Below are 6,000 nucleotides of genomic sequence, written 5' to 3' on the forward strand. Positions count from 1 at the left end.
CCTTCGGGTGAAACAGGGAGGTGAGTTGTCGGGGGATCAGAACCAGCCGTTACCCTGACAGAGATAAAAGGCTGTCAGATCCTGCCCCAGGTTGCGGGAGCACCATTGCTGTATGCCAGATCCTGCCTGAGATCCTGTACCTGACCTTGCCTGGTTTCCTGCCTTGTGTCCTGTCTTGACCCTGTCGGACTGACTCCTAGCGGAACCTACGGATTCTGGACTGGACCTGGACCACGGTTCTCGGGTTACCCCCAGGCCCAGCACACCGTGGGATGAAGAAAGTGTTAGTTAGTTAGTTAATTAGTTAATATCTTTATTGTCATTGCCCCCTCTCGGGGACAACGAAATTACTTTCTTCTTCTTCTTTTTTTTTAATTAAGTGGGAAGAGAGAAACTTGTCTTCCTCTCTTGGAGGAACATTAGAGCTTATGGACATCCAAGGACGCTGAATGTTCAGAGGTTCAGGAGAGATGAAAGAAAGGAATTCTTCACACAGCGCAGAGATGTGCAGTGAAACTCGCTCCCAAATGTGGAATTCGCCCACAATGTGGTTTCAAAAGTGCTTTCCAATATAATCAGTAAAACGTTTAAATAAATTGTGAAACACAGCCAAGATAAAGAAGTGTGATTCAGAGCGAGCTTAAACAAATCCTGAAAAACTGTGATTCTTCTCTATGGGGCGCTGGCTTGTGGCACCAGGTCCAACTCTGCACTAAAAAGATGTGTGCAAATGTGACATGAAACAACATCAACCATGTGGGAATCACTTGCAGATGACCACAGTGCCTGGAGACAGACAGGTCATGCATCCATAGCGGTAACCAGAGGAGGTAAGGTAAAAGGTAAAGGACCTGTGGGTGGTTAAGTCCAGTCAAAGGTACATCTTGTCTTCAAGCTGAGGGAGCTGGCATTTGTCCACAGATAGCTTTCCTGGTCATGTGGCCAGCAGGACTAAACCGCTTACGGTGCAACAGAACACCCTGAAAGAAATCAGAGCGGATGGAAACGTCATTTACCTTCCCACCGCAGTGGTACCTATTTATCTACTTGCAATGGTGTGCTTTTGAACTGCTAGGTTGGCAGGAGCTGGGACAGAGCAACAGGAGCTCACCCCGTCGCAGGGATTCGAACTTCCAACCTTCTGATTGGTAAGCTCAAGATAATGACTGCCAAGAGGAGCATAGAGAGGAGATACGCCCTGGTGCATCTGCAGCAGCACAACCCAATTTCTTCCTCTGCCCCAGCTGCAACAAAACATGTCTCTCCCCTATTGTTCTCTACAGTCCCAGCAAGTGCTGCAACTCTCCAACAGCTTGACTTCAAATGCGCACTCCTCCACTGTCTCCCAAGACAGGCGGATGCCAACCTAGTTCAACATGATTTTGGACAAGAAATTCCAGAGTGGGAGAATTTGATTGGAAATAGTTTTAAACGTTCCTGCCAACACTCACGGACACCCACACACTCACAAACATGCACATATTTGGCTGCTCACACACTCACAGACACTCGGACATCAACACGGAAGTCAGAAACTCAGACACCCACACAAACAGACACCAGCACACTGAGACTCAGACTTCACACACTCAGACATTCTCAACCAGACACCCCCATTCTTTGGAGACAGGGCACAAGAGGGAAATAAGCAAATATTCCATGCCACAATGCCAAGGCATTGGCAATGTCCACTCAGTGATGACAGAATCCTAGAATTGTGGAATTATTATTATTATTATTAATAATAATAATAATAATAATAATGCCCCGCCCATCTGGCTGGGTTTCCAACACAATATTAAAGTATAGTAATGCATCGAACATTAAAAGCTTCCCTAAACAGGGCTGCCTTCAGATGTCTTCTAAAAATCTGGTGGTTGTTGTTCTCTTTGACATTGACATTTGAATTGTGCTTGGAAACGTACTGGAAAACAATGTAGGTCTTTCAAGACTGGTGATATGTGGTCTCGGCGGCCGCTCCCAGTCACCAGTCTAGCTGCCGCATTCTGGATTAGTTGTAGTTCCCAGGTCACCTTCAAAGGTGGCCCCATGTAGAGCGCATTGCAGTAGTCCAAGTGAGAGATAACCAGAGCATGTACCACTCTGGCAAGACAGTCTGGAGGCAAGGAGGGTCTTAGCCTGCGTACCAGATGCTGGTAGACAGCCGCCCTGGACACAGAATTAACCTGTGCCTCCATGGACAGCTGTGAGTCCAAAATGACTCCCAGGCTGCGTACCTGCTCCTTCAGGGGCACAGTTGCCCCATTAAGGACCAGGGAGTCCTCCACACCTGCCTGCCCCCATCCCCCCAAAACAGTACTTCTGTCTTGTCAGGATTCAACCTCAATCTGTTAACCACCATCCATCCTCCAACTGCCTCCAGGCACTCACCCAGGACCTTCACTGCCTTCACTGGTTCTGATTTGAAGGAGAGGTAGAGCTGGGTATCATCCGCATATTGATGGACACCCAGCCCATCAATGATGATCTCTCCCAGCGGATCCCGAGGATCATTCGTCCAAGCCCCTGCAATGCAAGAATAGAATCAATGCAACCTTGACGCTAGGCAGGTCCTGGGACCTTCACAACTTCGCTCCCAGATTCTTTTTCTTGGGGGGGGGGGGTGGAAATAAAATAATTTCCCTTAATAAGAAATGGTGTGTGACACAAACGCACCCTCTCCGCAGAACGCTGCTTTCATCCTTCAGCTCGGGAGGAACAGAAAAGGTAATTACAGAACACATCTTTGGTAATTGCGGAGTTCTATTTTGGAGGTTTCTGTTTGTCGCCGTCACGAATGTTAATCTGCGGCGCCATTTATCATGTGGGGAGCCAGAGTTGAGGCAGGCCTTCTTTTTAATCACGAGCACCCTGGCCTTTTCCCCGACGTGAAAACTCTGCTAATGAGGAAGCCTCCGAGGGGAATGAAATCCCACTGCCAAAAAATTAATGGGCCTGGATAATTGAAATGGAAGCAAGGGTATTTCAGGGGGGGGGAGCCCTTTGCATCTTGTCCCCCCTTCCCCTTCGCCGCTTTGCAGGCTCTTTAGAAGTGACTTGGTGCCCACACACCCACAAACAGGAAGATCAACTCACAGCGTGAGGACTCTTTCATTTCCTGCAATTATTTTTCTGCAGGGCTGAAATCACATGGGATGGGTATTCAGTCACCAACCAAGGGCAAACACAAACTCACCCAATTTCCTTGCCCCCATTCTCAGTTTCTTTTCCTATTTGTCCTATGCATGAAAAAATGGGTCCCGTCCAAATTCAGAGGTTCCTCCTAGTGCCCTTTGTCGCATTGGGGTGAGACACACAAAAAGGTGGCTTTCTGGTTTGCCATTCCGGAGGGGCGCAAGCGCTATTTTCAAAAGCAGGGTTCAGCCCTGGGAGATATGTAGTCTTTGGAAAACGAGCAAGCACCAAGGATCATGTACAGAGTGCTTTTCTTCCTCTCACAACTGAGAACCTGCCCATATGCAAATAAGGCGGATGCAACCACCTAATAATAATAATAATAATAATAATAATAATAATAATAATAATTTATTATTTATACCCTGCCCATCTGGCTGGGTTTCCCACTGGGCGGCTTCCAACAGAATATTAAAATACAATAATCTATTAAACATTAAAAGCTTCCCTAAAGAGGGCTGCCTTCAGAGGTCTTCTAAAAGTCTGGTAGTTGTTCTCTTTGACATTTGGTGGGAGGGCGTTCCACAGGGCGGGTGCCACTACCGAGAAGGCCCTCTGCCTGGTTCCCTGTAACTTGGCTTCTTGCAGTGAGGGAACCGCCAGAAGGCTCTCAGCACTGGACCTCATCTTCAAAGATAGCCCCACGTAGAGCACATTGCAGTAGTCCAAGCAAGAGATAACTAGAGACTGACGAGACAGTCCGCAGGCAGGTAGGGTCTCAGCCTGCATACCAGATAGAGCTGATAAACAGCTGCCCTGGACACAGAATTGACCTGTGCCTCCATGGACAGCGGTGAGTCCAGAATGACTCCCAGGCTGCACACCTGGTCCTTCAGGGGCACAGTTATCCCATTCAGGACCAGGGAGTCCTCCACACCTGCCTGCCCCCATCCCCCCAAAACAGTACTTTTGTCTTGTCTGGATTCAGCCTCAATCTGTTAGCCGCCATCCATCCTCCAACCGCCTCCAGGCACTCACACAGGACCTTCACTGCCTTCACTGGTTCTGATTTGAAAGAGAAGAAGAGCTGGCAAAATATAGTAACTTGTATGTGAGAAGGTGGGATTTGAACCCACATCTTTAGCTGTGTTTCCTGTATTGCAGGGGCTGGACTATATGGCCCTTGCTGGTACCTTCCAACTCTGCAATTCGATGATTCTTTCTCCCACACCCAGAACAGCACTGTGCCTCTCGCACCAGGCAAGCACTCTGATCCAGTTATGGTGCAGTGGGCTGCATACTGCATGTGGACCACAGAGTTCGGGCTTCAAATCCTCCCTCAGACACGATGCCTACTGAGTGATCCCAAGCAATGCCAGATTTATGTTTAAGCTAAACAAGCTATAGTTTATGTAAAGAAAATTTAAAGAAATGGGGGGAAAAACCTGGATTTACATTTCCAAAATATAAGATAAAAAACAAATAAAATAGACCAATGTGAATATATATATATATATATATATATAGTTACGTGCAAATTGCTTGAGATACCTGTGAGGTCCATCAATTACCATCTAGCATATATTCAACACAAAAAAACAGTGACAATTTGTTGTTGACAAAGGACAGCTGGATATATAAAGGGCCCCATTACCTTCAGGAGCTGAGGGCCTCATCAAACCTCAATCTGGCCCTGATCCCAAGCCAGAGTCATAGCCTTTCTCGGGCTAATCTACCTCGCAGGGATGTTGTCAAGATAAAATGGGATAATCTTGTGCACACTGCTCTGACCTTTGTGCAGAATCTCTACAAGAATGAAAACTTTAGTCCTAGCATAGAGGATATAGAACAGCAATTGAAACAAGGCAAGCGCTGAGCAGCAGAGGGCGATATTGGATCTGCATCAGAATGAAACCCATCTGTCTCTTGCAACCCCACAGAACAATTTTTTGTTTTTTCCAGAGTTCCAGGGCGGAAAGAAACTTTCGGTGTAAATGGATTGTGTGCACAGTGAACAGAAGAACATGGGAGAACAGGATGATTCCCTAGATGGGTCATCGGCCTGATCCTTTAGGCTCTTCCTTTGTGCTTTTTTTTTTTTACTTTTTAGTTTTTGATAACAATGTATTAATTTTCCAAAAATAAGAAACAATAGCAATACAAATACAAAAACAAAGCAAATTGACTTCCCTCTAAACCCTTCCTTGGTTCCATTATTTATCAATACACCTCATGCCCATTGTTAAATTTGAGCCCATTTAAATTACTTATTATCCATTCATAGTAAAATTACAAGTAGTCTTAAAACCCTGCTAATGTATTAACCATTTTTTATATTTTTTATTTTATATATATTTTATATTTTATATATTTATATTTATATTTTTTCAATGTTTTGTTGTTGTTGTTGTTGCTGTTTAGTCGTTTAGTCGTGTCCAACTCTTCGTGACTTTTCGTGACCATGGACCAGAGCACACCAGGCACTCCTGTCTTCCACTGCCGCCCGCAGTTTGGTCAAACTCATGCTGGTAGCTTTGAGAACACTGTCCAACCATCTTGCCCTCTGTTGTCCCCTTCTCCTTACACCCTCCATCTTTCCCAACATCAGGGTCTTTTCCAGGGAGTCTTCTCTTTGCATGAGGTGGCCAAAGTCTTGGAGTCTCAGCTTCAGGATCTGTCCTTCCAGTGAGCACTCAGGTTTCCTTAAGAATGGATGCATTCGATATTCTTGCAGTCCATGGGACTCTCCAGAGTCTCCTCCAGCACCATAATTCAAAAGCATCAATTCTTCGGCGATCAGCCTTCTTTATGGTCCAGCTCTCACTTCCATACATCACTACTGGGATAGATAGATATAGATAGATA

Source organism: Podarcis gaigeae (assembly GCF_964106915.1).
Source record: "Podarcis gaigeae genome assembly, chromosome: 5".
In the NCBI taxonomy this organism is placed as follows: Eukaryota; Metazoa; Chordata; class Lepidosauria; order Squamata; family Lacertidae; genus Podarcis; species Podarcis gaigeae.